The 23,512-nt window shown below is 51.9% G+C and overlaps 69 non-coding genes across 69 annotated transcripts; 49 read left to right on the top strand and 20 right to left on the bottom strand.

Moving 5' to 3' along the window:
* Positions 1–39: 39 nt before the first annotated feature.
* Trnav-aac (transfer RNA valine (anticodon AAC)) lies at positions 40–112 on the top strand. The gene has a single exon. It is a non-coding gene; the product is annotated as a tRNA-Val (tRNA).
* Positions 113–306: 194 nt separating this feature from the next.
* Trnap-agg (transfer RNA proline (anticodon AGG)) lies at positions 307–378 on the bottom strand. Its single transcript has one exon. It is a non-coding gene; the product is annotated as a tRNA-Pro (tRNA).
* A 384-nt stretch (positions 379–762) lies between these two features.
* On the top strand, positions 763–835 carry Trnav-cac (transfer RNA valine (anticodon CAC)). Its single transcript has one exon. It is a non-coding gene; the product is annotated as a tRNA-Val (tRNA).
* Positions 836–993: 158 nt separating this feature from the next.
* Positions 994–1,066, top strand: Trnav-aac (transfer RNA valine (anticodon AAC)). The gene has a single exon. It is a non-coding gene; the product is annotated as a tRNA-Val (tRNA).
* A 650-nt stretch (positions 1,067–1,716) lies between these two features.
* Trnav-cac (transfer RNA valine (anticodon CAC)) lies at positions 1,717–1,789 on the top strand. Its single transcript has one exon. It is a non-coding gene; the product is annotated as a tRNA-Val (tRNA).
* A 158-nt stretch (positions 1,790–1,947) lies between these two features.
* Positions 1,948–2,020, top strand: Trnav-aac (transfer RNA valine (anticodon AAC)). The gene has a single exon. It is a non-coding gene; the product is annotated as a tRNA-Val (tRNA).
* Positions 2,021–2,214: 194 nt separating this feature from the next.
* On the bottom strand, positions 2,215–2,286 carry Trnap-agg (transfer RNA proline (anticodon AGG)). The gene has a single exon. It is a non-coding gene; the product is annotated as a tRNA-Pro (tRNA).
* Positions 2,287–2,670: 384 nt separating this feature from the next.
* On the top strand, positions 2,671–2,743 carry Trnav-cac (transfer RNA valine (anticodon CAC)). Its single transcript has one exon. It is a non-coding gene; the product is annotated as a tRNA-Val (tRNA).
* Positions 2,744–2,901: 158 nt separating this feature from the next.
* On the top strand, positions 2,902–2,974 carry Trnav-aac (transfer RNA valine (anticodon AAC)). The gene has a single exon. It is a non-coding gene; the product is annotated as a tRNA-Val (tRNA).
* Positions 2,975–3,624: 650 nt separating this feature from the next.
* Trnav-cac (transfer RNA valine (anticodon CAC)) lies at positions 3,625–3,697 on the top strand. The gene has a single exon. It is a non-coding gene; the product is annotated as a tRNA-Val (tRNA).
* A 158-nt stretch (positions 3,698–3,855) lies between these two features.
* Positions 3,856–3,928, top strand: Trnav-aac (transfer RNA valine (anticodon AAC)). Its single transcript has one exon. It is a non-coding gene; the product is annotated as a tRNA-Val (tRNA).
* Positions 3,929–4,122: 194 nt separating this feature from the next.
* On the bottom strand, positions 4,123–4,194 carry Trnap-agg (transfer RNA proline (anticodon AGG)). The gene has a single exon. It is a non-coding gene; the product is annotated as a tRNA-Pro (tRNA).
* A 384-nt stretch (positions 4,195–4,578) lies between these two features.
* Positions 4,579–4,651, top strand: Trnav-cac (transfer RNA valine (anticodon CAC)). Its single transcript has one exon. It is a non-coding gene; the product is annotated as a tRNA-Val (tRNA).
* A 158-nt stretch (positions 4,652–4,809) lies between these two features.
* On the top strand, positions 4,810–4,882 carry Trnav-aac (transfer RNA valine (anticodon AAC)). Its single transcript has one exon. It is a non-coding gene; the product is annotated as a tRNA-Val (tRNA).
* Positions 4,883–5,076: 194 nt separating this feature from the next.
* Positions 5,077–5,148, bottom strand: Trnap-agg (transfer RNA proline (anticodon AGG)). Its single transcript has one exon. It is a non-coding gene; the product is annotated as a tRNA-Pro (tRNA).
* Positions 5,149–5,532: 384 nt separating this feature from the next.
* Positions 5,533–5,605, top strand: Trnav-cac (transfer RNA valine (anticodon CAC)). The gene has a single exon. It is a non-coding gene; the product is annotated as a tRNA-Val (tRNA).
* Positions 5,606–5,763: 158 nt separating this feature from the next.
* On the top strand, positions 5,764–5,836 carry Trnav-aac (transfer RNA valine (anticodon AAC)). The gene has a single exon. It is a non-coding gene; the product is annotated as a tRNA-Val (tRNA).
* Positions 5,837–6,486: 650 nt separating this feature from the next.
* On the top strand, positions 6,487–6,559 carry Trnav-cac (transfer RNA valine (anticodon CAC)). Its single transcript has one exon. It is a non-coding gene; the product is annotated as a tRNA-Val (tRNA).
* Positions 6,560–6,717: 158 nt separating this feature from the next.
* On the top strand, positions 6,718–6,790 carry Trnav-aac (transfer RNA valine (anticodon AAC)). The gene has a single exon. It is a non-coding gene; the product is annotated as a tRNA-Val (tRNA).
* Positions 6,791–7,440: 650 nt separating this feature from the next.
* Trnav-cac (transfer RNA valine (anticodon CAC)) lies at positions 7,441–7,513 on the top strand. Its single transcript has one exon. It is a non-coding gene; the product is annotated as a tRNA-Val (tRNA).
* Positions 7,514–7,671: 158 nt separating this feature from the next.
* On the top strand, positions 7,672–7,744 carry Trnav-aac (transfer RNA valine (anticodon AAC)). The gene has a single exon. It is a non-coding gene; the product is annotated as a tRNA-Val (tRNA).
* A 194-nt stretch (positions 7,745–7,938) lies between these two features.
* Positions 7,939–8,010, bottom strand: Trnap-agg (transfer RNA proline (anticodon AGG)). The gene has a single exon. It is a non-coding gene; the product is annotated as a tRNA-Pro (tRNA).
* A 384-nt stretch (positions 8,011–8,394) lies between these two features.
* Trnav-cac (transfer RNA valine (anticodon CAC)) lies at positions 8,395–8,467 on the top strand. The gene has a single exon. It is a non-coding gene; the product is annotated as a tRNA-Val (tRNA).
* Positions 8,468–8,625: 158 nt separating this feature from the next.
* Trnav-aac (transfer RNA valine (anticodon AAC)) lies at positions 8,626–8,698 on the top strand. Its single transcript has one exon. It is a non-coding gene; the product is annotated as a tRNA-Val (tRNA).
* A 194-nt stretch (positions 8,699–8,892) lies between these two features.
* Trnap-agg (transfer RNA proline (anticodon AGG)) lies at positions 8,893–8,964 on the bottom strand. Its single transcript has one exon. It is a non-coding gene; the product is annotated as a tRNA-Pro (tRNA).
* Positions 8,965–9,348: 384 nt separating this feature from the next.
* Positions 9,349–9,421, top strand: Trnav-cac (transfer RNA valine (anticodon CAC)). Its single transcript has one exon. It is a non-coding gene; the product is annotated as a tRNA-Val (tRNA).
* A 158-nt stretch (positions 9,422–9,579) lies between these two features.
* Positions 9,580–9,652, top strand: Trnav-aac (transfer RNA valine (anticodon AAC)). The gene has a single exon. It is a non-coding gene; the product is annotated as a tRNA-Val (tRNA).
* Positions 9,653–9,846: 194 nt separating this feature from the next.
* Positions 9,847–9,918, bottom strand: Trnap-agg (transfer RNA proline (anticodon AGG)). Its single transcript has one exon. It is a non-coding gene; the product is annotated as a tRNA-Pro (tRNA).
* A 384-nt stretch (positions 9,919–10,302) lies between these two features.
* Trnav-cac (transfer RNA valine (anticodon CAC)) lies at positions 10,303–10,375 on the top strand. The gene has a single exon. It is a non-coding gene; the product is annotated as a tRNA-Val (tRNA).
* Positions 10,376–10,533: 158 nt separating this feature from the next.
* Trnav-aac (transfer RNA valine (anticodon AAC)) lies at positions 10,534–10,606 on the top strand. Its single transcript has one exon. It is a non-coding gene; the product is annotated as a tRNA-Val (tRNA).
* Positions 10,607–10,800: 194 nt separating this feature from the next.
* On the bottom strand, positions 10,801–10,872 carry Trnap-agg (transfer RNA proline (anticodon AGG)). Its single transcript has one exon. It is a non-coding gene; the product is annotated as a tRNA-Pro (tRNA).
* A 384-nt stretch (positions 10,873–11,256) lies between these two features.
* Positions 11,257–11,329, top strand: Trnav-cac (transfer RNA valine (anticodon CAC)). Its single transcript has one exon. It is a non-coding gene; the product is annotated as a tRNA-Val (tRNA).
* A 158-nt stretch (positions 11,330–11,487) lies between these two features.
* On the top strand, positions 11,488–11,560 carry Trnav-aac (transfer RNA valine (anticodon AAC)). Its single transcript has one exon. It is a non-coding gene; the product is annotated as a tRNA-Val (tRNA).
* A 194-nt stretch (positions 11,561–11,754) lies between these two features.
* Trnap-agg (transfer RNA proline (anticodon AGG)) lies at positions 11,755–11,826 on the bottom strand. The gene has a single exon. It is a non-coding gene; the product is annotated as a tRNA-Pro (tRNA).
* Positions 11,827–12,211: 385 nt separating this feature from the next.
* Trnav-cac (transfer RNA valine (anticodon CAC)) lies at positions 12,212–12,284 on the top strand. The gene has a single exon. It is a non-coding gene; the product is annotated as a tRNA-Val (tRNA).
* A 158-nt stretch (positions 12,285–12,442) lies between these two features.
* Trnav-aac (transfer RNA valine (anticodon AAC)) lies at positions 12,443–12,515 on the top strand. Its single transcript has one exon. It is a non-coding gene; the product is annotated as a tRNA-Val (tRNA).
* Positions 12,516–12,709: 194 nt separating this feature from the next.
* Positions 12,710–12,781, bottom strand: Trnap-agg (transfer RNA proline (anticodon AGG)). The gene has a single exon. It is a non-coding gene; the product is annotated as a tRNA-Pro (tRNA).
* A 384-nt stretch (positions 12,782–13,165) lies between these two features.
* On the top strand, positions 13,166–13,238 carry Trnav-cac (transfer RNA valine (anticodon CAC)). The gene has a single exon. It is a non-coding gene; the product is annotated as a tRNA-Val (tRNA).
* Positions 13,239–13,396: 158 nt separating this feature from the next.
* Positions 13,397–13,469, top strand: Trnav-aac (transfer RNA valine (anticodon AAC)). Its single transcript has one exon. It is a non-coding gene; the product is annotated as a tRNA-Val (tRNA).
* A 194-nt stretch (positions 13,470–13,663) lies between these two features.
* On the bottom strand, positions 13,664–13,735 carry Trnap-agg (transfer RNA proline (anticodon AGG)). Its single transcript has one exon. It is a non-coding gene; the product is annotated as a tRNA-Pro (tRNA).
* Positions 13,736–14,119: 384 nt separating this feature from the next.
* Trnav-cac (transfer RNA valine (anticodon CAC)) lies at positions 14,120–14,192 on the top strand. The gene has a single exon. It is a non-coding gene; the product is annotated as a tRNA-Val (tRNA).
* A 158-nt stretch (positions 14,193–14,350) lies between these two features.
* Trnav-aac (transfer RNA valine (anticodon AAC)) lies at positions 14,351–14,423 on the top strand. The gene has a single exon. It is a non-coding gene; the product is annotated as a tRNA-Val (tRNA).
* A 194-nt stretch (positions 14,424–14,617) lies between these two features.
* Positions 14,618–14,689, bottom strand: Trnap-agg (transfer RNA proline (anticodon AGG)). The gene has a single exon. It is a non-coding gene; the product is annotated as a tRNA-Pro (tRNA).
* Positions 14,690–15,073: 384 nt separating this feature from the next.
* Positions 15,074–15,146, top strand: Trnav-cac (transfer RNA valine (anticodon CAC)). The gene has a single exon. It is a non-coding gene; the product is annotated as a tRNA-Val (tRNA).
* Positions 15,147–15,304: 158 nt separating this feature from the next.
* On the top strand, positions 15,305–15,377 carry Trnav-aac (transfer RNA valine (anticodon AAC)). Its single transcript has one exon. It is a non-coding gene; the product is annotated as a tRNA-Val (tRNA).
* A 650-nt stretch (positions 15,378–16,027) lies between these two features.
* Positions 16,028–16,100, top strand: Trnav-cac (transfer RNA valine (anticodon CAC)). The gene has a single exon. It is a non-coding gene; the product is annotated as a tRNA-Val (tRNA).
* Positions 16,101–16,258: 158 nt separating this feature from the next.
* Trnav-aac (transfer RNA valine (anticodon AAC)) lies at positions 16,259–16,331 on the top strand. The gene has a single exon. It is a non-coding gene; the product is annotated as a tRNA-Val (tRNA).
* Positions 16,332–16,525: 194 nt separating this feature from the next.
* On the bottom strand, positions 16,526–16,597 carry Trnap-agg (transfer RNA proline (anticodon AGG)). The gene has a single exon. It is a non-coding gene; the product is annotated as a tRNA-Pro (tRNA).
* A 384-nt stretch (positions 16,598–16,981) lies between these two features.
* Positions 16,982–17,054, top strand: Trnav-cac (transfer RNA valine (anticodon CAC)). The gene has a single exon. It is a non-coding gene; the product is annotated as a tRNA-Val (tRNA).
* Positions 17,055–17,212: 158 nt separating this feature from the next.
* Positions 17,213–17,285, top strand: Trnav-aac (transfer RNA valine (anticodon AAC)). The gene has a single exon. It is a non-coding gene; the product is annotated as a tRNA-Val (tRNA).
* Positions 17,286–17,479: 194 nt separating this feature from the next.
* Trnap-agg (transfer RNA proline (anticodon AGG)) lies at positions 17,480–17,551 on the bottom strand. The gene has a single exon. It is a non-coding gene; the product is annotated as a tRNA-Pro (tRNA).
* Positions 17,552–17,935: 384 nt separating this feature from the next.
* On the top strand, positions 17,936–18,008 carry Trnav-cac (transfer RNA valine (anticodon CAC)). The gene has a single exon. It is a non-coding gene; the product is annotated as a tRNA-Val (tRNA).
* Positions 18,009–18,166: 158 nt separating this feature from the next.
* On the top strand, positions 18,167–18,239 carry Trnav-aac (transfer RNA valine (anticodon AAC)). The gene has a single exon. It is a non-coding gene; the product is annotated as a tRNA-Val (tRNA).
* Positions 18,240–18,433: 194 nt separating this feature from the next.
* On the bottom strand, positions 18,434–18,505 carry Trnap-agg (transfer RNA proline (anticodon AGG)). Its single transcript has one exon. It is a non-coding gene; the product is annotated as a tRNA-Pro (tRNA).
* A 384-nt stretch (positions 18,506–18,889) lies between these two features.
* Trnav-cac (transfer RNA valine (anticodon CAC)) lies at positions 18,890–18,962 on the top strand. Its single transcript has one exon. It is a non-coding gene; the product is annotated as a tRNA-Val (tRNA).
* Positions 18,963–19,120: 158 nt separating this feature from the next.
* Trnav-aac (transfer RNA valine (anticodon AAC)) lies at positions 19,121–19,193 on the top strand. Its single transcript has one exon. It is a non-coding gene; the product is annotated as a tRNA-Val (tRNA).
* A 194-nt stretch (positions 19,194–19,387) lies between these two features.
* Trnap-agg (transfer RNA proline (anticodon AGG)) lies at positions 19,388–19,459 on the bottom strand. Its single transcript has one exon. It is a non-coding gene; the product is annotated as a tRNA-Pro (tRNA).
* A 384-nt stretch (positions 19,460–19,843) lies between these two features.
* Positions 19,844–19,916, top strand: Trnav-cac (transfer RNA valine (anticodon CAC)). The gene has a single exon. It is a non-coding gene; the product is annotated as a tRNA-Val (tRNA).
* A 158-nt stretch (positions 19,917–20,074) lies between these two features.
* On the top strand, positions 20,075–20,147 carry Trnav-aac (transfer RNA valine (anticodon AAC)). Its single transcript has one exon. It is a non-coding gene; the product is annotated as a tRNA-Val (tRNA).
* Positions 20,148–20,341: 194 nt separating this feature from the next.
* Trnap-agg (transfer RNA proline (anticodon AGG)) lies at positions 20,342–20,413 on the bottom strand. The gene has a single exon. It is a non-coding gene; the product is annotated as a tRNA-Pro (tRNA).
* Positions 20,414–20,797: 384 nt separating this feature from the next.
* Positions 20,798–20,870, top strand: Trnav-cac (transfer RNA valine (anticodon CAC)). Its single transcript has one exon. It is a non-coding gene; the product is annotated as a tRNA-Val (tRNA).
* A 158-nt stretch (positions 20,871–21,028) lies between these two features.
* Trnav-aac (transfer RNA valine (anticodon AAC)) lies at positions 21,029–21,101 on the top strand. The gene has a single exon. It is a non-coding gene; the product is annotated as a tRNA-Val (tRNA).
* Positions 21,102–21,295: 194 nt separating this feature from the next.
* Positions 21,296–21,367, bottom strand: Trnaa-agc (transfer RNA alanine (anticodon AGC)). Its single transcript has one exon. It is a non-coding gene; the product is annotated as a tRNA-Ala (tRNA).
* Positions 21,368–21,751: 384 nt separating this feature from the next.
* Positions 21,752–21,824, top strand: Trnav-cac (transfer RNA valine (anticodon CAC)). The gene has a single exon. It is a non-coding gene; the product is annotated as a tRNA-Val (tRNA).
* A 158-nt stretch (positions 21,825–21,982) lies between these two features.
* On the top strand, positions 21,983–22,055 carry Trnav-aac (transfer RNA valine (anticodon AAC)). The gene has a single exon. It is a non-coding gene; the product is annotated as a tRNA-Val (tRNA).
* Positions 22,056–22,249: 194 nt separating this feature from the next.
* Positions 22,250–22,321, bottom strand: Trnap-agg (transfer RNA proline (anticodon AGG)). The gene has a single exon. It is a non-coding gene; the product is annotated as a tRNA-Pro (tRNA).
* Positions 22,322–22,705: 384 nt separating this feature from the next.
* On the top strand, positions 22,706–22,778 carry Trnav-cac (transfer RNA valine (anticodon CAC)). Its single transcript has one exon. It is a non-coding gene; the product is annotated as a tRNA-Val (tRNA).
* A 158-nt stretch (positions 22,779–22,936) lies between these two features.
* Trnav-aac (transfer RNA valine (anticodon AAC)) lies at positions 22,937–23,009 on the top strand. Its single transcript has one exon. It is a non-coding gene; the product is annotated as a tRNA-Val (tRNA).
* A 194-nt stretch (positions 23,010–23,203) lies between these two features.
* Trnap-agg (transfer RNA proline (anticodon AGG)) lies at positions 23,204–23,275 on the bottom strand. Its single transcript has one exon. It is a non-coding gene; the product is annotated as a tRNA-Pro (tRNA).
* Positions 23,276–23,512: the final 237 nt, after the last annotated feature.

The following is a 23,512-nucleotide window of genomic DNA, read 5'->3' as shown; positions in this document are numbered from 1 at the left end:
TCACTACAAGTTGTCTGTGAAGTAAGGTGCACACAAGCAGTTTCCGTGGTGTAGCGGTTATCACGTCTGCCTAACACGCAGAAGGTCCCCGGTTCGATCCCGGGCGGAAACACTTTTTCATCACTTTAAGCAAGACTTACTAACATGCATCTGCTACCATCTGTACCCGAAACCTTCGTAATCGCCTTCACGCGTCGGACCAGAGTGTCAATTGCTCACATCAAATAAGAAATTCATTTGATATTGACGGCGAGCTTTTTGCGATCACTCAGCCACTGACGCGCGATCAGTTTGCACAAAACGCTAGGGCTCGTCCGGGATTTGAACCCGGGACCTCCTGCACCCTAAGCAGGAATCATACCCCTAGACCAACGAGCCCTGTGACACAGCGAATGCCAATTATTCCAGTCCCTCGATTTCGTCCAGTTTGCCCTGGAAGTCTCGTGTAGGCTGGCGGGATGGGGGCGGCGCGAATTCCCGGGCTATTGGCATCTACATGTAGAGCTGCCGCTGGGCGCGCACTTCCTGCTGCTAAGGAGGTGATTGTTTTTGCTGATGTGACTTGCAATAACGACTGCGCGAAACGCCGCTATCTCGTTCGGGATGCTACGGCAGACACTCTCTATTGCACCCCGAAGTCTTCTTGAGCCCTCGGCTGTGATGGGTTTCAGGCTGTCAAGAGAACTATGGTGTGTGCATGCGCGCACGAGAGAAAGGTTGAAGCGTTTTCGAGTATACAATGATGGACGCGTCGTGTCCGTCGTTTCCGTGGTGTAGCGGTTATCACGTCTGCTTCACACGCAGAAGGTCCCCGGTTCGATCCCGGGCGGGAACAGTATTTTCCTGCCTATGTCGTATTGTCCTCCAATGAGCCACGTCGTGTGTGGATCTGCTGCATGTCCCTTCGTTTTGCAAGTACCACATTTATTGAATTTTTTAGTTACGATGGCAACATCACTACAAGTTGTCTGTGAAGTAAGGTGCACACAAGCAGTTTCCGTGGTGTAGCGGTTATCACGTCTGCCTAACACGCAGAAGGTCCCCGGTTCGATCCCGGGCGGAAACACTTTTTCATCACTTTAAGCAAGACTTACTAACATGCATCTGCTACCATCTGTACCCGAAACCTTCGTAATCGCCTTCACGCGTCGGACCAGAGTGTCAATTGCTCACATCAAATAAGAAATTCATTTGATATTGACGGCGAGCTTTTTGCGATCACTCAGCCACTGACGCGCGATCAGTTTGCACAAAACGCTAGGGCTCGTCCGGGATTTGAACCCGGAACCTCCTGCACCCTAAACAGGAATCATACACCTAGACCAACGAGCCCTGTGACACAGCGAATGCCAATTATTCCAGTCCCTCGATTTCGTCCAGTTTGCCCTGGAAGTCTCGTGTAGGCTGGCGGGATGGGGGCGGCGCGAATTCCCGGGCTATTGGCATCTACATGTAGAGCTGCCGCTGGGCGCGCACTTCCTGCTGCTAAGGAGGTGATTGTTTTTGCTGATGTGACTTGCAATAACGACTGCGCGAAACGCCGCTATCTCGTTCGGGATGCTACGGCAGACACTCTCTATTGCACCCCGAAGTCTTCTTGAGCCCTCGGCTGTGATGTGTTTCAGGCTGTCAAGAGAACTATGGTGTGTGCATGCGCGCACGAGAGAAAGGTTGAAGCGTTTTCGAGTATACAATGATGGACGCGTCGTGTCCGTCGTTTCCGTAGTGTAGCGGTTATCACGTCTGCTTCACACGCAGAAGGTCCCCGGTTCGATCCCGGGCGGGAACAGTATTTTCCTGCCTATGTCGTATTGTCCTCCAATGAGCCACGTCGTGTGTGGATCTGCTGCATGTCCCTTCGTTTTGCAAGTACCACATTTATTGAATTTTTTAGTTACGATGGCAACATCACTACAAGTTGTCTGTGAAGTAAGGTGCACACAAGCAGTTTCCGTGGTGTAGCGGTTATCACGTCTGCCTAACACGCAGAAGGTCCCCGGTTCGATCCCGGGCGGAAACACTTTTTCATCACTTTAAGCAAGACTTACTAACATGCATCTGCTACCATCTGTACCCGAAACCTTCGTAATCGCCTTCACGCGTCGGACCAGAGTGTCAATTGCTCACATCAAATAAGAAATTCATTTGATATTGACGGCGAGCTTTTTGCGATCACTCAGCCACTGACGCGCGATCAGTTTGCACAAAACGCTAGGGCTCGTCCGGGATTTGAACCCGGGACCTCCTGCACCCTAAGCAGGAATCATACCCCTAGACCAACGAGCCCTGTGACACAGCGAATGCCAATTATTCCAGTCCCTCGATTTCGTCCAGTTTGCCCTGGAAGTCTCGTGTAGGCTGGCGGGATGGGGGCGGCGCGAATTCCCGGGCTATTGGCATCTACATGTAGAGCTGCCGCTGGGCGCGCACTTCCTGCTGCTAAGGAGGTGATTGTTTTTGCTGATGTGACTTGCAATAACGACTGCGCGAAACGCCGCTATCTCGTTCGGGATGCTACGGCAGACACTCTCTATTGCACCCCGAAGTCTTCTTGAGCCCTCGGCTGTGATGGGTTTCAGGCTGTCAAGAGAACTATGGTGTGTGCATGCGCGCACGAGAGAAAGGTTGAAGCGTTTTCGAGTATACAATGATGGACGCGTCGTGTCCGTCGTTTCCGTGGTGTAGCGGTTATCACGTCTGCTTCACACGCAGAAGGTCCCCGGTTCGATCCCGGGCGGGAACAGTATTTTCCTGCCTATGTCGTATTGTCCTCCAATGAGCCACGTCGTGTGTGGATCTGCTGCATGTCCCTTCGTTTTGCAAGTACCACATTTATTGAATTTTTTAGTTACGATGGCAACATCACTACAAGTTGTCTGTGAAGTAAGGTGCACACAAGCAGTTTCCGTGGTGTAGCGGTTATCACGTCTGCCTAACACGCAGAAGGTCCCCGGTTCGATCCCGGGCGGAAACACTTTTTCATCACTTTAAGCAAGACTTACTAACATGCATCTGCTACCATCTGTACCCGAAACCTTCGTAATCGCCTTCACGCGTCGGACCAGAGTGTCAATTGCTCACATCAAATAAGAAATTCATTTGATATTGACGGCGAGCTTTTTGCGATCACTCAGCCACTGACGCGCGATCAGTTTGCACAAAACGCTAGGGCTCGTCCGGGATTTGAACCCGGAACCTCCTGCACCCTAAACAGGAATCATACACCTAGACCAACGAGCCCTGTGACACAGCGAATGCCAATTATTCCAGTCCCTCGATTTCGTCCAGTTTGCCCTGGAAGTCTCGTGTAGGCTGGCGGGATGGGGGCGGCGCGAATTCCCGGGCTATTGGCATCTACATGTAGAGCTGCCGCTGGGCGCGCACTTCCTGCTGCTAAGGAGGTGATTGTTTTTGCTGATGTGACTTGCAATAACGACTGCGCGAAACGCCGCTATCTCGTTCGGGATGCTACGGCAGACACTCTCTATTGCACCCCGAAGTCTTCTTGAGCCCTCGGCTGTGATGTGTTTCAGGCTGTCAAGAGAACTATGGTGTGTGCATGCGCGCACGAGAGAAAGGTTGAAGCGTTTTCGAGTATACAATGATGGACGCGTCGTGTCCGTCGTTTCCGTAGTGTAGCGGTTATCACGTCTGCTTCACACGCAGAAGGTCCCCGGTTCGATCCCGGGCGGGAACAGTATTTTCCTGCCTATGTCGTATTGTCCTCCAATGAGCCACGTCGTGTGTGGATCTGCTGCATGTCCCTTCGTTTTGCAAGTACCACATTTATTGAATTTTTTAGTTACGATGGCAACATCACTACAAGTTGTCTGTGAAGTAAGGTGCACACAAGCAGTTTCCGTGGTGTAGCGGTTATCACGTCTGCCTAACACGCAGAAGGTCCCCGGTTCGATCCCGGGCGGAAACACTTTTTCATCACTTTAAGCAAGACTTACTAACATGCATCTGCTACCATCTGTACCCGAAACCTTCGTAATCGCCTTCACGCGTCGGACCAGAGTGTCAATTGCTCACATCAAATAAGAAATTCATTTGATATTGACGGCGAGCTTTTTGCGATCACTCAGCCACTGACGCGCGATCAGTTTGCACAAAACGCTAGGGCTCGTCCGGGATTTGAACCCGGGACCTCCTGCACCCTAAGCAGGAATCATACCCCTAGACCAACGAGCCCTGTGACACAGCGAATGCCAATTATTCCAGTCCCTCGATTTCGTCCAGTTTGCCCTGGAAGTCTCGTGTAGGCTGGCGGGATGGGGGCGGCGCGAATTCCCGGGCTATTGGCATCTACATGTAGAGCTGCCGCTGGGCGCGCACTTCCTGCTGCTAAGGAGGTGATTGTTTTTGCTGATGTGACTTGCAATAACGACTGCGCGAAACGCCGCTATCTCGTTCGGGATGCTACGGCAGACACTCTCTATTGCACCCCGAAGTCTTCTTGAGCCCTCGGCTGTGATGGGTTTCAGGCTGTCAAGAGAACTATGGTGTGTGCATGCGCGCACGAGAGAAAGGTTGAAGCGTTTTCGAGTATACAATGATGGACGCGTCGTGTCCGTCGTTTCCGTGGTGTAGCGGTTATCACGTCTGCTTCACACGCAGAAGGTCCCCGGTTCGATCCCGGGCGGGAACAGTATTTTCCTGCCTATGTCGTATTGTCCTCCAATGAGCCACGTCGTGTGTGGATCTGCTGCATGTCCCTTCGTTTTGCAAGTACCACATTTATTGAATTTTTTAGTTACGATGGCAACATCACTACAAGTTGTCTGTGAAGTAAGGTGCACACAAGCAGTTTCCGTGGTGTAGCGGTTATCACGTCTGCCTAACACGCAGAAGGTCCCCGGTTCGATCCCGGGCGGAAACACTTTTTCATCACTTTAAGCAAGACTTACTAACATGCATCTGCTACCATCTGTACCCGAAACCTTCGTAATCGCCTTCACGCGTCGGACCAGAGTGTCAATTGCTCACATCAAATAAGAAATTCATTTGATATTGACGGCGAGCTTTTTGCGATCACTCAGCCACTGACGCGCGATCAGTTTGCACAAAACGCTAGGGCTCGTCCGGGATTTGAACCCGGGACCTCCTGCACCCTAAGCAGGAATCATACCCCTAGACCAACGAGCCCTGTGACACAGCGAATGCCAATTATTCCAGTCCCTCGATTTCGTCCAGTTTGCCCTGGAAGTCTCGTGTAGGCTGGCGGGATGGGGGCGGCGCGAATTCCCGGGCTATTGGCATCTACATGTAGAGCTGCCGCTGGGCGCGCACTTCCTGCTGCTAAGGAGGTGATTGTTTTTGCTGATGTGACTTGCAATAACGACTGCGCGAAACGCCGCTATCTCGTTCGGGATGCTACGGCAGACACTCTCTATTGCACCCCGAAGTCTTCTTGAGCCCTCGGCTGTGATGGGTTTCAGGCTGTCAAGAGAACTATGGTGTGTGCATGCGCGCACGAGAGAAAGGTTGAAGCGTTTTCGAGTATACAATGATGGACGCGTCGTGTCCGTCGTTTCCGTAGTGTAGCGGTTATCACGTCTGCTTCACACGCAGAAGGTCCCCGGTTCGATCCCGGGCGGGAACAGTATTTTCCTGCCTATGTCGTATTGTCCTCCAATGAGCCACGTCGTGTGTGGATCTGCTGCATGTCCCTTCGTTTTGCAAGTACCACATTTATTGAATTTTTTAGTTACGATGGCAACATCACTACAAGTTGTCTGTGAAGTAAGGTGCACACAAGCAGTTTCCGTGGTGTAGCGGTTATCACGTCTGCCTAACACGCAGAAGGTCCCCGGTTCGATCCCGGGCGGAAACACTTTTTCATCACTTTAAGCAAGACTTACTAACATGCATCTGCTACCATCTGTACCCGAAACCTTCGTAATCGCCTTCACGCGTCGGACCAGAGTGTCAATTGCTCACATCAAATAAGAAATTCATTTGATATTGACGGCGAGCTTTTTGCGATCACTCAGCCACTGACGCGCGATCAGTTTGCACAAAACGCTAGGGCTCGTCCGGGATTTGAACCCGGAACCTCCTGCACCCTAAACAGGAATCATACACCTAGACCAACGAGCCCTGTGACACAGCGAATGCCAATTATTCCAGTCCCTCGATTTCGTCCAGTTTGCCCTGGAAGTCTCGTGTAGGCTGGCGGGATGGGGGCGGCGCGAATTCCCGGGCTATTGGCATCTACATGTAGAGCTGCCGCTGGGCGCGCACTTCCTGCTGCTAAGGAGGTGATTGTTTTTGCTGATGTGACTTGCAATAACGACTGCGCGAAACGCCGCTATCTCGTTCGGGATGCTACGGCAGACACTCTCTATTGCACCCCGAAGTCTTCTTGAGCCCTCGGCTGTGATGTGTTTCAGGCTGTCAAGAGAACTATGGTGTGTGCATGCGCGCACGAGAGAAAGGTTGAAGCGTTTTCGAGTATACAATGATGGACGCGTCGTGTCCGTCGTTTCCGTAGTGTAGCGGTTATCACGTCTGCTTCACACGCAGAAGGTCCCCGGTTCGATCCCGGGCGGGAACAGTATTTTCCTGCCTATGTCGTATTGTCCTCCAATGAGCCACGTCGTGTGTGGATCTGCTGCATGTCCCTTCGTTTTGCAAGTACCACATTTATTGAATTTTTTAGTTACGATGGCAACATCACTACAAGTTGTCTGTGAAGTAAGGTGCACACAAGCAGTTTCCGTGGTGTAGCGGTTATCACGTCTGCCTAACACGCAGAAGGTCCCCGGTTCGATCCCGGGCGGAAACACTTTTTCATCACTTTAAGCAAGACTTACTAACATGCATCTGCTACCATCTGTACCCGAAACCTTCGTAATCGCCTTCACGCGTCGGACCAGAGTGTCAATTGCTCACATCAAATAAGAAATTCATTTGATATTGACGGCGAGCTTTTTGCGATCACTCAGCCACTGACGCGCGATCAGTTTGCACAAAACGCTAGGGCTCGTCCGGGATTTGAACCCGGAACCTCCTGCACCCTAAACAGGAATCATACACCTAGACCAACGAGCCCTGTGACACAGCGAATGCCAATTATTCCAGTCCCTCGATTTCGTCCAGTTTGCCCTGGAAGTCTCGTGTAGGCTGGCGGGATGGGGGCGGCGCGAATTCCCGGGCTATTGGCATCTACATGTAGAGCTGCCGCTGGGCGCGCACTTCCTGCTGCTAAGGAGGTGATTGTTTTTGCTGATGTGACTTGCAATAACGACTGCGCGAAACGCCGCTATCTCGTTCGGGATGCTACGGCAGACACTCTCTATTGCACCCCGAAGTCTTCTTGAGCCCTCGGCTGTGATGGGTTTCAGGCTGTCAAGAGAACTATGGTGTGTGCATGCGCGCACGAGAGAAAGGTTGAAGCGTTTTCGAGTATACAATGATGGACGCGTCGTGTCCGTCGTTTCCGTAGTGTAGCGGTTATCACGTCTGCTTCACACGCAGAAGGTCCCCGGTTCGATCCCGGGCGGGAACAGTATTTTCCTGCCTATGTCGTATTGTCCTCCAATGAGCCACGTCGTGTGTGGATCTGCTGCATGTCCCTTCGTTTTGCAAGTACCACATTTATTGAATTTTTTAGTTACGATGGCAACATCACTACAAGTTGTCTGTGAAGTAAGGCGCACACAAGCAGTTTCCGTGGTGTAGCGGTTATCACGTCTGCCTAACACGCAGAAGGTCCCCGGTTCGATCCCGGGCGGAAACACTTTTTCATCACTTTAAGCAAGACTTACTAACATGCATCTGCTACCATCTGTACCCGAAACCTTCGTAATCGCCTTCACGCGTCGGACCAGAGTGTCAATTGCTCACATCAAATAAGAAATTCATTTGATATTGACGGCGAGCTTTTTGCGATCACTCAGCCACTGACGCGCGATCAGTTTGCACAAAACGCTAGGGCTCGTCCGGGATTTGAACCCGGGACCTCCTGCACCCTAAGCAGGAATCATACCCCTAGACCAACGAGCCCTGTGACACAGCGAATGCCAATTATTCCAGTCCCTCGATTTCGTCCAGTTTGCCCTGGAAGTCTCGTGTAGGCTGGCGGGATGGGGGCGGCGCGAATTCCCGGGCTATTGGCATCTACATGTAGAGCTGCCGCTGGGCGCGCACTTCCTGCTGCTAAGGAGGTGATTGTTTTTGCTGATGTGACTTGCAATAACGACTGCGCGAAACGCCGCTATCTCGTTCGGGATGCTACGGCAGACACTCTCTATTGCACCCCGAAGTCTTCTTGAGCCCTCGGCTGTGATGGGTTTCAGGCTGTCAAGAGAACTATGGTGTGTGCATGCGCGCACGAGAGAAAGGTTGAAGCGTTTTCGAGTATACAATGATGGACGCGTCGTGTCCGTCGTTTCCGTAGTGTAGCGGTTATCACGTCTGCTTCACACGCAGAAGGTCCCCGGTTCGATCCCGGGCGGGAACAGTATTTTCCTGCCTATGTCGTATTGTCCTCCAATGAGCCACGTCGTGTGTGGATCTGCTGCATGTCCCTTCGTTTTGCAAGTACCACATTTATTGAATTTTTTAGTTACGATGGCAACATCACTACAAGTTGTCTGTGAAGTAAGGCGCACACAAGCAGTTTCCGTGGTGTAGCGGTTATCACGTCTGCCTAACACGCAGAAGGTCCCCGGTTCGATCCCGGGCGGAAACACTTTTTCATCACTTTAAGCAAGACTTACTAACATGCATCTGCTACCATCTGTACCCGAAACCTTCGTAATCGCCTTCACGCGTCGGACCAGAGTGTCAATTGCTCACATCAAATAAGAAATTCATTTGATATTGACGGCGAGCTTTTTGCGATCACTCAGCCACTGACGCGCGATCAGTTTGCACAAAACGCTAGGGCTCGTCCGGGATTTGAACCCGGGACCTCCTGCACCCTAAGCAGGAATCATACCCCTAGACCAACGAGCCCTGTGACGCAGCGAATGCCAATTATTCCAGTCCCTCGATTTCGTCCAGTTTGCCCTGGAAGTCTCGTGTAGGCTGGCGGGATGGGGGCGGCGCGAATTCCCGGGCTATTGGCATCTACATGTAGAGCTGCCGCTGGGCGCGCACTTCCTGCTGCTAAGGAGGTGATTGTTTTTGCTGATGTGACTTGCAATAACGACTGCGCGAAACGCCGCTATCTCGTTCGGGATGCTACGGCAGACACTCTCTATTGCACCCCGAAGTCTTCTTGAGCCCTCGGCTGTGATGGGTTTCAGGCTGTCAAGAGAACTATGGTGTGTGCATGCGCGCACGAGAGAAAGGTTGAAGCGTTTTCGAGTATACAATGATGGACGCGTCGTGTCCGTCGTTTCCGTAGTGTAGCGGTTATCACGTCTGCTTCACACGCAGAAGGTCCCCGGTTCGATCCCGGGCGGGAACAGTATTTTCCTGCCTATGTCGTATTGTCCTCCAATGAGCCACGTCGTGTGTGGATCTGCTGCATGTCCCTTCGTTTTGCAAGTACCACATTTATTGAATTTTTTAGTTACGATGGCAACATCACTACAAGTTGTCTGTGAAGTAAGGTGCACACAAGCAGTTTCCGTGGTGTAGCGGTTATCACGTCTGCCTAACACGCAGAAGGTCCCCGGTTCGATCCCGGGCGGAAACACTTTTTCATCACTTTAAGCAAGACTTACTAACATGCATCTGCTACCATCTGTACCCGAAACCTTCGTAATCGCCTTCACGCGTCGGACCAGAGTGTCAATTGCTCACATCAAATAAGAAATTCATTTGATATTGACGGCGAGCTTTTTGCGATCACTCAGCCACTGACGCGCGATCAGTTTGCACAAAACGCTAGGGCTCGTCCGGGATTTGAACCCGGGACCTCCTGCACCCTAAGCAGGAATCATACCCCTAGACCAACGAGCCCTGTGACACAGCGAATGCCAATTATTCCAGTCCCTCGATTTCGTCCAGTTTGCCCTGGAAGTCTCGTGTAGGCTGGCGGGATGGGGGCGGCGCGAATTCCCGGGCTATTGGCATCTACATGTAGAGCTGCCGCTGGGCGCGCACTTCCTGCTGCTAAGGAGGTGATTGTTTTTGCTGATGTGACTTGCAATAACGACTGCGCGAAACGCCGCTATCTCGTTCGGGATGCTACGGCAGACACTCTCTATTGCACCCCGAAGTCTTCTTGAGCCCTCGGCTGTGATGTGTTTCAGGCTGTCAAGAGAACTATGGTGTGTGCATGCGCGCACGAGAGAAAGGTTGAAGCGTTTTCGAGTATACAATGATGGACGCGTCGTGTCCGTCGTTTCCGTAGTGTAGCGGTTATCACGTCTGCTTCACACGCAGAAGGTCCCCGGTTCGATCCCGGGCGGGAACAGTATTTTCCTGCCTATGTCGTATTGTCCTCCAATGAGCCACGTCGTGTGTGGATCTGCTGCATGTCCCTTCGTTTTGCAAGTACCACATTTATTGAATTTTTTAGTTACGATGGCAACATCACTACAAGTTGTCTGTGAAGTAAGGTGCACACAAGCAGTTTCCGTGGTGTAGCGGTTATCACGTCTGCCTAACACGCAGAAGGTCCCCGGTTCGATCCCGGGCGGAAACACTTTTTCATCACTTTAAGCAAGACTTACTAACATGCATCTGCTACCATCTGTACCCGAAACCTTCGTAATCGCCTTCACGCGTCGGACCAGAGTGTCAATTGCTCACATCAAATAAGAAATTCATTTGATATTGACGGCGAGCTTTTTGCGATCACTCAGCCACTGACGCGCGATCAGTTTGCACGAAACGCTAGGGCTCGTCCGGGATTTGAACCCGGGACCTCCTGCACCCTAAGCAGGAATCATACCCCTAGACCAACGAGCCCTGTGACACAGCGAATGCCAATTATTCCAGTCCCTCGATTTCGTCCAGTTTGCCCTGGAAGTCTCGTGTAGGCTGGCGGGATGGGGGCGGCGCGAATTCCCGGGCTATTGGCATCTACATGTAGAGCTGCCGCTGGGCGCGCACTTCCTGCTGCTAAGGAGGTGATTGTTTTTGCTGATGTGACTTGCAATAACGACTGCGCGAAACGCCGCTATCTCGTTCGGGATGCTACGGCAGACACTCTCTATTGCACCCCGAAGTCTTCTTGAGCCCTCGGCTGTGATGGGTTTCAGGCTGTCAAGAGAACTATGGTGTGTGCATGCGCGCACGAGAGAAAGGTTGAAGCGTTTTCGAGTATACAATGATGGACGCGTCGTGTCCGTCGTTTCCGTAGTGTAGCGGTTATCACGTCTGCTTCACACGCAGAAGGTCCCCGGTTCGATCCCGGGCGGGAACAGTATTTTCCTGCCTATGTCGTATTGTCCTCCAATGAGCCACGTCGTGTGTGGATCTGCTGCATGTCCCTTCGTTTTGCAAGTACCACATTTATTGAATTTTTTAGTTACGATGGCAACATCACTACAAGTTGTCTGTGAAGTAAGGTGCACACAAGCAGTTTCCGTGGTGTAGCGGTTATCACGTCTGCCTAACACGCAGAAGGTCCCCGGTTCGATCCCGGGCGGAAACACTTTTTCATCACTTTAAGCAAGACTTACTAACATGCATCTGCTACCATCTGTACCCGAAACCTTCGTAATCGCCTTCACGCGTCGGACCAGAGTGTCAATTGCTCACATCAAATAAGAAATTCATTTGATATTGACGGCGAGCTTTTTGCGATCACTCAGCCACTGACGCGCGATCAGTTTGCACAAAACGCTAGGGCTCGTCCGGGATTTGAACCCGGGACCTCCTGCACCCTAAGCAGGAATCATACCCCTAGACCAACGAGCCCTGTGACGCAGCGAATGCCAATTATTCCAGTCCCTCGATTTCGTCCAGTTTGCCCTGGAAGTCTCGTGTAGGCTGGCGGGATGGGGGCGGCGCGAATTCCCGGGCTATTGGCATCTACATGTAGAGCTGCCGCTGGGCGCGCACTTCCTGCTGCTAAGGAGGTGATTGTTTTTGCTGATGTGACTTGCAATAACGACTGCGCGAAACGCCGCTATCTCGTTCGGGATGCTACGGCAGACACTCTCTATTGCACCCCCGAAGTCTTCTTGAGCCCTCGGCTGTGATGGGTTTCAGGCTGTCAAGAGAACTATGGTGTGTGCATGCGCGCACGAGAGAAAGGTTGAAGCGTTTTCGAGTATACAATGATGGACGCGTCGTGTCCGTCGTTTCCGTAGTGTAGCGGTTATCACGTCTGCTTCACACGCAGAAGGTCCCCGGTTCGATCCCGGGCGGGAACAGTATTTTCCTGCCTATGTCGTATTGTCCTCCAATGAGCCACGTCGTGTGTGGATCTGCTGCATGTCCCTTCGTTTTGCAAGTACCACATTTATTGAATTTTTTAGTTACGATGGCAACATCACTACAAGTTGTCTGTGAAGTAAGGCGCACACAAGCAGTTTCCGTGGTGTAGCGGTTATCACGTCTGCCTAACACGCAGAAGGTCCCCGGTTCGATCCCGGGCGGAAACACTTTTTCATCACTTTAAGCAAGACTTACTAACATGCATCTGCTACCATCTGTACCCGAAACCTTCGTAATCGCCTTCACGCGTCGGACCAGAGTGTCAATTGCTCACATCAAATAAGAAATTCATTTGATATTGACGGCGAGCTTTTTGCGATCACTCAGCCACTGACGCGCGATCAGTTTGCACAAAACGCTAGGGCTCGTCCGGGATTTGAACCCGGGACCTCCTGCACCCTAAGCAGGAATCATACCCCTAGACCAACGAGCCCTGTGACGCAGCGAATGCCAATTATTCCAGTCCCTCGATTTCGTCCAGTTTGCCCTGGAAGTCTTGTGTAGGCTGGCGGGATGGGGGCGGCGCGAATTCCCGGGCTATTGGCATCTACATGTAGAGCTGCCGCTGGGCGCGCACTTCCTGCTGCTAAGGAGGTGATTGTTTTTGCTGATGTGACTTGCAATAACGACTGCGCGAAACGCCGCTATCTCGTTCGGGATGCTACGGCAGACACTCTCTATTGCACCCCGAAGTCTTCTTGAGCCCTCGGCTGTGATGGGTTTCAGGCTGTCAAGAGAACTATGGTGTGTGCATGCGCGCACGAGAGAAAGGTTGAAGCGTTTTCGAGTATACAATGATGGACGCGTCGTGTCCGTCGTTTCCGTAGTGTAGCGGTTATCACGTCTGCTTCACACGCAGAAGGTCCCCGGTTCGATCCCGGGCGGGAACAGTATTTTCCTGCCTATGTCGTATTGTCCTCCAATGAGCCACGTCGTGTGTGGATCTGCTGCATGTCCCTTCGTTTTGCAAGTACCACATTTATTGAATTTTTTAGTTACGATGGCAACATCACTACAAGTTGTCTGTGAAGTAAGGTGCACACAAGCAGTTTCCGTGGTGTAGCGGTTATCACGTCTGCCTAACACGCAGAAGGTCCCCGGTTCGATCCCGGGCGGAAACACTTTTTCATCACTTTAAGCAAGACTTACTAACATGCATCTGCTACCATCTGTACCCGAAACCTTCGTAATCGCCTTCACGCGTCGGACCAGAGTGTCAATTGCTCACATCAAATAAGAAATTCATTTGATATTGACGGCGAGCTTTTTGCGATCACTCAGCCACTGACGCGCGATCAGTTTGCACAAAACGCTAGGGCTCGTCCGGGATTTGAACCCGGGACCTCCTGCACCCTAAGCAGGAATCATACCCCTAGACCAACGAGCCCTGTGACACAGCGAATGCCAATTATTCCAGTCCCTCGATTTCGTCCAGTTTGCCCTGGAAGTCTCGTGTAGGCTGGCGGGATGGGGGCGGCGCGAATTCCCGGGCTATTGGCATCTACATGTAGAGCTGCCGCTGGGCGCGCACTTCCTGCTGCTAAGGAGGTGATTGTTTTTGCTGATGTGACTTGCAATAACGACTGCGCGAAACGCCGCTATCTCGTTCGGGATGCTACGGCAGACACTCTCTATTGCACCCCGAAGTCTTCTTGAGCCCTCGGCTGTGATGGGTTTCAGGCTGTCAAGAGAACTATGGTGTGTGCATGCGCGCACGAGAGAAAGGTTGAAGCGTTTTCGAGTATACAATGATGGACGCGTCGTGTCCGTCGTTTCCGTAGTGTAGCGGTTATCACGTCTGCTTCACACGCAGAAGGTCCCCGGTTCGATCCCGGGCGGGAACAGTATTTTCCTGCCTATGTCGTATTGTCCTCCAATGAGCCACGTCGTGTGTGGATCTGCTGCATGTCCCTTCGTTTTGCAAGTACCACATTTATTGAATTTTTTAGTTACGATGGCAACATCACTACAAGTTGTCTGTGAAGTAAGGCGCACACAAGCAGTTTCCGTGGTGTAGCGGTTATCACGTCTGCCTAACACGCAGAAGGTCCCCGGTTCGATCCCGGGCGGAAACACTTTTTCATCACTTTAAGCAAGACTTACTAACATGCATCTGCTACCATCTGTACCCGAAACCTTCGTAATCGCCTTCACGCGTCGGACCAGAGTGTCAATTGCTCACATCAAATAAGAAATTCATTTGATATTGACGGCGAGCTTTTTGCGATCACTCAGCCACTGACGCGCGATCAGTTTGCACAAAACGCTAGGGCTCGTCCGGGATTTGAACCCGGGACCTCCTGCACCCTAAGCAGGAATCATACCCCTAGACCAACGAGCCCTGTGACGCAGCGAATGCCAATTATTCCAGTCCCTCGATTTCGTCCAGTTTGCCCTGGAAGTCTCGTGTAGGCTGGCGGGATGGGGGCGGCGCGAATTCCCGGGCTATTGGCATCTACATGTAGAGCTGCCGCTGGGCGCGCACTTCCTGCTGCTAAGGAGGTGATTGTTTTTGCTGATGTGACTTGCAATAACGACTGCGCGAAACGCCGCTATCTCGTTCGGGATGCTACGGCAGACACTCTCTATTGCACCCCGAAGTCTTCTTGAGCCCTCGGCTGTGATGGGTTTCAGGCTGTCAAGAGAACTATGGTGTGTGCATGCGCGCACGAGAGAAAGGTTGAAGCGTTTTCGAGTATACAATGATGGACGCGTCGTGTCCGTCGTTTCCGTAGTGTAGCGGTTATCACGTCTGCTTCACACGCAGAAGGTCCCCGGTTCGATCCCGGGCGGGAACAGTATTTTCCTGCCTATGTCGTATTGTCCTCCAATGAGCCACGTCGTGTGTGGATCTGCTGCATGTCCCTTCGTTTTGCAAGTACCACATTTATTGAATTTTTTAGTTACGATGGCAACATCACTACAAGTTGTCTGTGAAGTAAGGTGCACACAAGCAGTTTCCGTGGTGTAGCGGTTATCACGTCTGCCTAACACGCAGAAGGTCCCCGGTTCGATCCCGGGCGGAAACACTTTTTCATCACTTTAAGCAAGACTTACTAACATGCATCTGCTACCATCTGTACCCGAAACCTTCGTAATCGCCTTCACGCGTCGGACCAGAGTGTCAATTGCTCACATCAAATAAGAAATTCATTTGATATTGACGGCGAGCTTTTTGCGATCACTCAGCCACTGACGCGCGATCAGTTTGCACAAAACGCTAGGGCTCGTCCGGGATTTGAACCCGGAACCTCCTGCACCCTAAACAGGAATCATACACCTAGACCAACGAGCCCTGTGACACAGCGAATGCCAATTATTCCAGTCCCTCGATTTCGTCCAGTTTGCCCTGGAAGTCTCGTGTAGGCTGGCGGGATGGGGGCGGCGCGAATTCCCGGGCTATTGGCATCTACATGTAGAGCTGCCGCTGGGCGCGCACTTCCTGCTGCTAAGGAGGTGATTGTTTTTGCTGATGTGACTTGCAATAACGACTGCGCGAAACGCCGCTATCTCGTTCGGGATGCTACGGCAGACACTCTCTATTGCACCCCGAAGTCTTCTTGAGCCCTCGGCTGTGATGTGTTTCAGGCTGTCAAGAGAACTATGGTGTGTGCATGCGCGCACGAGAGAAAGGTTGAAGCGTTTTCGAGTATACAATGATGGACGCGTCGTGTCCGTCGTTTCCGTAGTGTAGCGGTTATCACGTCTGCTTCACACGCAGAAGGTCCCCGGTTCGATCCCGGGCGGGAACAGTATTTTCCTGCCTATGTCGTATTGTCCTCCAATGAGCCACGTCGTGTGTGGATCTGCTGCATGTCCCTTCGTTTTGCAAGTACCACATTTATTGAATTTTTTAGTTACGATGGCAACATCACTACAAGTTGTCTGTGAAGTAAGGTGCACACAAGCAGTTTCCGTGGTGTAGCGGTTATCACGTCTGCCTAACACGCAGAAGGTCCCCGGTTCGATCCCGGGCGGAAACACTTTTTCATCACTTTAAGCAAGACTTACTAACATGCATCTGCTACCATCTGTACCCGAAACCTTCGTAATCGCCTTCACGCGTCGGACCAGAGTGTCAATTGCTCACATCAAATAAGAAATTCATTTGATATTGACGGCGAGCTTTTTGCGATCACTCAGCCACTGACGCGCGATCAGTTTGCACAAAACGCTAGGGCTCGTCCGGGATTTGAACCCGGGACCTCCTGCACCCTAAGCAGGAATCATACCCCTAGACCAACGAGCCCTGTGCCGCAGCGAATGCCAATTATTCCAGTCCCTCGATTTCGTCCAGTTTGCCCTGGAAGTCTCGTGTAGGCTGGCGGGATGGGGGCGGCGCGAATTCCCGGGCTATTGGCATCTACATGTAGAGCTGCCGCTGGGCGCGCACTTCCTGCTGCTAAGGAGGTGATTGTTTTTGCTGATGTGACTTGCAATAACGACTGCGCGAAACGCCGCTATCTCGTTCGGGATGCTACGGCAGACACTCTCTATTGCACCCCGAAGTCTTCTTGAGCCCTCGGCTGTGATGGGTTTCAGGCTGTCAAGAGAACTATGGTGTGTGCATGCGCGCACGAGAGAAAGGTTGAAGCGTTTTCGAGTATACAATGATGGACGCGTCGTGTCCGTCGTTTCCGTAGTGTAGCGGTTATCACGTCTGCTTCACACGCAGAAGGTCCCCGGTTCGATCCCGGGCGGGAACAGTATTTTCCTGCCTATGTCGTATTGTCCTCCAATGAGCCACGTCGTGTGTGGATCTGCTGCATGTCCCTTCGTTTTGCAAGTACCACATTTATTGAATTTTTTAGTTACGATGGCAACATCACTACAAGTTGTCTGTGAAGTAAGGTGCACACAAGCAGTTTCCGTGGTGTAGCGGTTATCACGTCTGCCTAACACGCAGAAGGTCCCCGGTTCGATCCCGGGCGGAAACACTTTTTCATCACTTTAAGCAAGACTTACTAACATGCATCTGCTACCATCTGTACCCGAAACCTTCGTAATCGCCTTCACGCGTCGGACCAGAGTGTCAATTGCTCACATCAAATAAGAAATTCATTTGATATTGACGGCGAGCTTTTTGCGATCACTCAGCCACTGACGCGCGATCAGTTTGCACAAAACGCTAGGGCTCGTCCGGGATTTGAACCCGGGACCTCCTGCACCCTAAGCAGGAATCATACCCCTAGACCAACGAGCCCTGTGACACAGCGAATGCCAATTATTCCAGTCCCTCGATTTCGTCCAGTTTGCCCTGGAAGTCTCGTGTAGGCTGGCGGGATGGGGGCGGCGCGAATTCCCGGGCTATTGGCATCTACATGTAGAGCTGCCGCTGGGCGCGCACTTCCTGCTGCTAAGGAGGTGATTGTTTTTGCTGATGTGACTTGCAATAACGACTGCGCGAAACGCCGCTATCTCGTTCGGGATGCTACGGCAGACACTCTCTATTGCACCCCGAAGTCTTCTTGAGCCCTCGGCTGTGATGGGTTTCAGGCTGTCAAGAGAACTATGGTGTGTGCATGCGCGCACGAGAGAAAGGTTGAAGCGTTTTCGAGTATACAATGATGGACGCGTCGTGTCCGTCGTTTCCGTAGTGTAGCGGTTATCACGTCTGCTTCACACGCAGAAGGTCCCCGGTTCGATCCCGGGCGGGAACAGTATTTTCCTGCCTATGTCGTATTGTCCTCCAATGAGCCACGTCGTGTGTGGATCTGCTGCATGTCCCTTCGTTTTGCAAGTACCACATTTATTGAATTTTTTAGTTACGATGGCAACATCACTACAAGTTGTCTGTGAAGTAAGGCGCACACAAGCAGTTTCCGTGGTGTAGCGGTTATCACGTCTGCCTAACACGCAGAAGGTCCCCGGTTCGATCCCGGGCGGAAACACTTTTTCATCACTTTAAGCAAGACTTACTAACATGCATCTGCTACCATCTGTACCCGAAACCTTCGTAATCGCCTTCACGCGTCGGACCAGAGTGTCAATTGCTCACATCAAATAAGAAATTCATTTGATATTGACGGCGAGCTTTTTGCGATCACTCAGCCACTGACGCGCGATCAGTTTGCACAAAACGCTAGGGCTCGTCCGGGATTTGAACCCGGGACCTCCTGCACCCTAAGCAGGAATCATACCCCTAGACCAACGAGCCCTGTGACGCAGCGAATGCCAATTATTCCAGTCCCTCGATTTCGTCCAGTTTGCCCTGGAAGTCTCGTGTAGGCTGGCGGGATGGGGGCGGCGCGAATTCCCGGGCTATTGGCATCTACATGTAGAGCTGCCGCTGGGCGCGCACTTCCTGCTGCTAAGGAGGTGATTGTTTTTGCTGATGTGACTTGCAATAACGACTGCGCGAAACGCCGCTATCTCGTTCGGGATGCTACGGCAGACACTCTCTATTGCACCCCGAAGTCTTCTTGAGCCCTCGGCTGTGATGGGTTTCAGGCTGTCAAGAGAACTATGGTGTGTGCATGCGCGCACGAGAGAAAGGTTGAAGCGTCTTCGAGTATACAATGATGGACGCGTCGTGTCCGTCGTTTCCGTAGTGTAGCGGTTATCACGTCTGCTTCACACGCAGAAGGTCCCCGGTTCGATCCCGGGCGGGAACAGTATTTTCCTGCCTATGTCGTATTGTCCTCCAATGAGCCACGTCGTGTGTGGATCTGCTGCATGTCCCTTCGTTTTGCAAGTACCACATTTATTGAATTTTTTAGTTACGATGGCAACATCACTACAAGTTGTCTGTGAAGTAAGGTGCACACAAGCAGTTTCCGTGGTGTAGCGGTTATCACGTCTGCCTAACACGCAGAAGGTCCCCGGTTCGATCCCGGGCGGAAACACTTTTTCATCACTTTAAGCAAGACTTACTAACATGCATCTGCTACCATCTGTACCCGAAACCTTCGTAATCGCCTTCACGCGTCGGACCAGAGTGTCAATTGCTCACATCAAATAAGAAATTCATTTGATATTGACGGCGAGCTTTTTGCGATCACTCAGCCACTGACGCGCGATCAGTTTGCACAAAACGCTAGGGCTCGTCCGGGATTTGAACCCGCGACCTCCTGCACCCTAAGCAGGAATCATACCCCTAGACCAACGAGCCCTGTGACACAGCGAATGCCAATTATTCCAGTCCCTCGATTTCGTCCAGTTTGCCCTGGAAGTCTCGTGTAGGCTGGCGGGATGGGGGCGGCGCGAATTCCCGGGCTATTGGCATCTACATGTAGAGCTGCCGCTGGGCGCGCACTTCCTGCTGCTAAGGAGGTGATTGTTTTTGCTGATGTGACTTGCAATAACGACTGCGCGAAACGCCGCTATCTCGTTCGGGATGCTACGGCAGACACTCTCTATTGCACCCCGAAGTCTTCTTGAGCCCTCGGCTGTGATGGGTTTCAGGCTGTCAAGAGAACTATGGTGTGTGCATGCGCGCACGAGAGAAAGGTTGAAGCGTTTTCGAGTATACAATGATGGACGCGTCGTGTCCGTCGTTTCCGTAGTGTAGCGGTTATCACGTCTGCTTCACACGCAGAAGGTCCCCGGTTCGATCCCGGGCGGGAACAGTATTTTCCTGCCTATGTCGTATTGTCCTCCAATGAGCCACGTCGTGTGTGGATCTGCTGCATGTCCCTTCGTTTTGCAAGTACCACATTTATTGAATTTTTTAGTTACGATGGCAACATCACTACAAGTTGTCTGTGAAGTAAGGCGCACACAAGCAGTTTCCGTGGTGTAGCGGTTATCACGTCTGCCTAACACGCAGAAGGTCCCCGGTTCGATCCCGGGCGGAAACACTTTTTCATCACTTTAAGCAAGACTTACTAACATGCATCTGCTACCATCTGTACCCGAAACCTTCGTAATCGCCTTCACGCGTCGGACCAGAGTGTCAATTGCTCACATCAAATAAGAAATTCATTTGATATTGACGGCGAGCTTTTTGCGATCACTCAGCCACTGACGCGCGATCAGTTTGCACAAAACGCTAGGGCTCGTCCGGGATTTGAACCCGGGACCTCCTGCACCCTAAGCAGGAATCATACCCCTAGACCAACGAGCCCTGTGACGCAGCGAATGCCAATTATTCCAGTCCCTCGATTTCGTCCAGTTTGCCCTGGAAGTCTCGTGTAGGCTGGCGGGATGGGGGCGGCGCGAATTCCCGGGCTATTGGCATCTACATGTACAGCTGCCGCTGGGCGCGCACTTCCTGCTGCTAAGGAGGTGATTGTTTTTGCTGATGTGACTTGCAATAACGACTGCGCGAAACGCCGCTATCTCGTTCGGGATGCTACGGCAGACACTCTCTATTGCAACCCGAAGTCTTCTTGAGCCCTCGGCTGTGATGGGTTTCAGGCTGTCAAGAGAACTATGGTGTGTGCATGCGCGCACGAGAGAAAGGTTGAAGCGTTTTCGAGTATACAATGATGGACGCGTCGTGTCCGTCGTTTCCGTAGTGTAGCGGTTATCACGTCTGCTTCACACGCAGAAGGTCCCCGGTTCGATCCCGGGCGGGAACAGTATTTTCCTGCCTATGTCGTATTGTCCTCCAATGAGCCACGTCGTGTGTGGATCTGCTGCATGTCCCTTCGTTTTGCAAGTACCACATTTATTGAATTTTTTAGTTACGATGGCAACATCACTACAAGTTGTCTGTGAAGTAAGGCGCACACAAGCAGTTTCCGTGGTGTAGCGGTTATCACGTCTGCCTAACACGCAGAAGGTCCCCGGTTCGATCCCGGGCGGAAACACTTTTTCATCACTTTAAGCAAGACTTACTAACATGCATCTGCTACCATCTGTACCCGAAACCTTCGTAATCGCCTTCACGCGTCGGACCAGAGTGTCAATTGCTCACATCAAATAAGAAATTCATTTGATATTGACGGCGAGCTTTTTGCGATCACTCAGCCACTGACGCGCGATCAGTTTGCACAAAACGCTAGGGCTCGTCCGGGATTTGAACCCGGGACCTCCTGCACGCTAAGCAGGAATCATACCCCTAGACCAACGAGCCCTGTGACACAGCGAATGCCAATTATTCCAGTCCCTCGATTTCGTCCAGTTTGCCCTGGAAGTCTCGTGTAGGCTGGCGGGATGGGGGCGGCGCGAATTCCCGGGCTATTGGCATCTACATGTAGAGCTGCCGCTGGGCGCGCACTTCCTGCTGCTAAGGAGGTGATTGTTTTTGCTGATGTGACTTGCAATAACGACTGCGCGAAACGCCGCTATCTCGTTCGGGATGCTACGGCAGACACTCTCTATTGCACCCCGAAGTCTTCTTGAGCCCTCGGCTGTGATGGGTTTCAGGCTGTCAAGAGAACTATGGTGTGTGCATGCGCGCACGAGAGAAAGGTTGAAGCGTTTTCGAGTATACAATGATGGACGCGTCGTGTCCGTCGTTTCCGTAGTGTAGCGGTTATCACGTCTGCTTCACACGCAGAAGGTCCCCGGTTCGATCCCGGGCGGGAACAGTATTTTCCTGCCTATGTCGTATTGTCCTCCAATGAGCCACGTCGTGTGTGGATCTGCTGCATGTCCCTTCGTTTTGCAAGTACCACATTTATTGAATTTTTTAGTTACGATGGCAACATCACTACAAGTTGTCTGTGAAGTAAGGTGCACACAAGCAGTTTCCGTGGTGTAGCGGTTATCACGTCTGCCTAACACGCAGAAGGTCCCCGGTTCGATCCCGGGCGGAAACACTTTTTCATCACTTTAAGCAAGACTTACTAACATGCATCTGCTACCATCTGTACCCGAAACCTTCGTAATCGCCTTCACGCGTCGGACCAGAGTGTCAATTGCTCACATCAAATAAGAAATTCATTTGATATTGACGGCGAGCTTTTTGCGATCACTCAGCCACTGACGCGCGATCAGTTTGCACAAAACGCTAGGGCTCGTCCGGGATTTGAACCCGGGACCTCCTGCACCCTAAGCAGGAATCATACCCCTAGACCAACGAGCCCTGTGACACAGCGAATGCCAATTATTCCAGTCCCTCGATTTCGTCCAGTTTGCCCTGGAAGTCTCGTGTAGGCTGGCGGGATGGGGGCGGCGCGAATTCCCGGGCTATTGGCATCTACATGTAGAGCTGCCGCTGGGCGCGCACTTCCTGCTGCTAAGGAGGTGATTGTTTTTGCTGATGTGACTTGCAATAACGACTGCGCGAAACGCCGCTATCTCGTTCGGGATGCTACGGCAGACACTCTCTATTGCACCCCGAAGTCTTCTTGAGCCCTCGGCTGTGATGGGTTTCAGGCTGTCAAGAGAACTATGGTGTGTGCATGCGCGCACGAGAGAAAGGTTGAAGCGTTTTCGAGTATACAATGATGGACGCGTCGTGTCCGTCGTTTCCGTAGTGTAGCGGTTATCACGTCTGCTTCACACGCAGAAGGTCCCCGGTTCGATCCCGGGCGGGAACAGTATTTTCCTGCCTATGTCGTATTGTCCTCCAATGAGCCACGTCGTGTGTGGATCTGCTGCATGTCCCTTCGTTTTGCAAGTACCACATTTATTGAATTTTTTAGTTACGATGGCAACATCACTACAAGTTGTCTGTGAAGTAAGGCGCACACAAGCAGTTTCCGTGGTGTAGCGGTTATCACGTCTGCCTAACACGCAGAAGGTCCCCGGTTCGATCCCGGGCGGAAACACTTTTTCATCACTTTAAGCAAGACTTACTAACATGCATCTGCTACCATCTGTACCCGAAACCTTCGTAATCGCCTTCACGCGTCGGACCAGAGTGTCAATTGCTCACATCAAATAAGAAATTCATTTGATATTGACGGCGAGCTTTTTGCGATCACTCAGCCACTGACGCGCGATCAGTTTGCACAAAACGCTAGGGCTCGTCCGGGATTTGAACCCGGGACCTCCTGCACCCTAAGCAGGAATCATACCCCTAGACCAACGAGCCCTGTGACGCAGCGAATGCCAATTATTCCAGTCCCTCGATTTCGTCCAGTTTGCCCTGGAAGTCTCGTGTAGGCTGGCGGGATGGGGGCGGCGCGAATTCCCGGGCTATTGGCATCTACATGTACAGCTGCCGCTGGGCGCGCACTTCCTGCTGCTAAGGAGGTGATTGTTTTTGCTGATGTGACTTGCAATAACGACTGCGCGAAACGCCGCTATCTCGTTCGGGATGCTACGGCAG

The sequence above is a fragment of the Schistocerca nitens genome, chromosome 2, assembly GCF_023898315.1.
Source record: "Schistocerca nitens isolate TAMUIC-IGC-003100 chromosome 2, iqSchNite1.1, whole genome shotgun sequence".
In the NCBI taxonomy this organism is placed as follows: Eukaryota; Metazoa; Arthropoda; class Insecta; order Orthoptera; family Acrididae; genus Schistocerca; species Schistocerca nitens.
The sequence above is the reverse complement of the archived record's forward strand: the minus strand, read 5'-3'. Positions and strand labels throughout refer to the sequence as shown.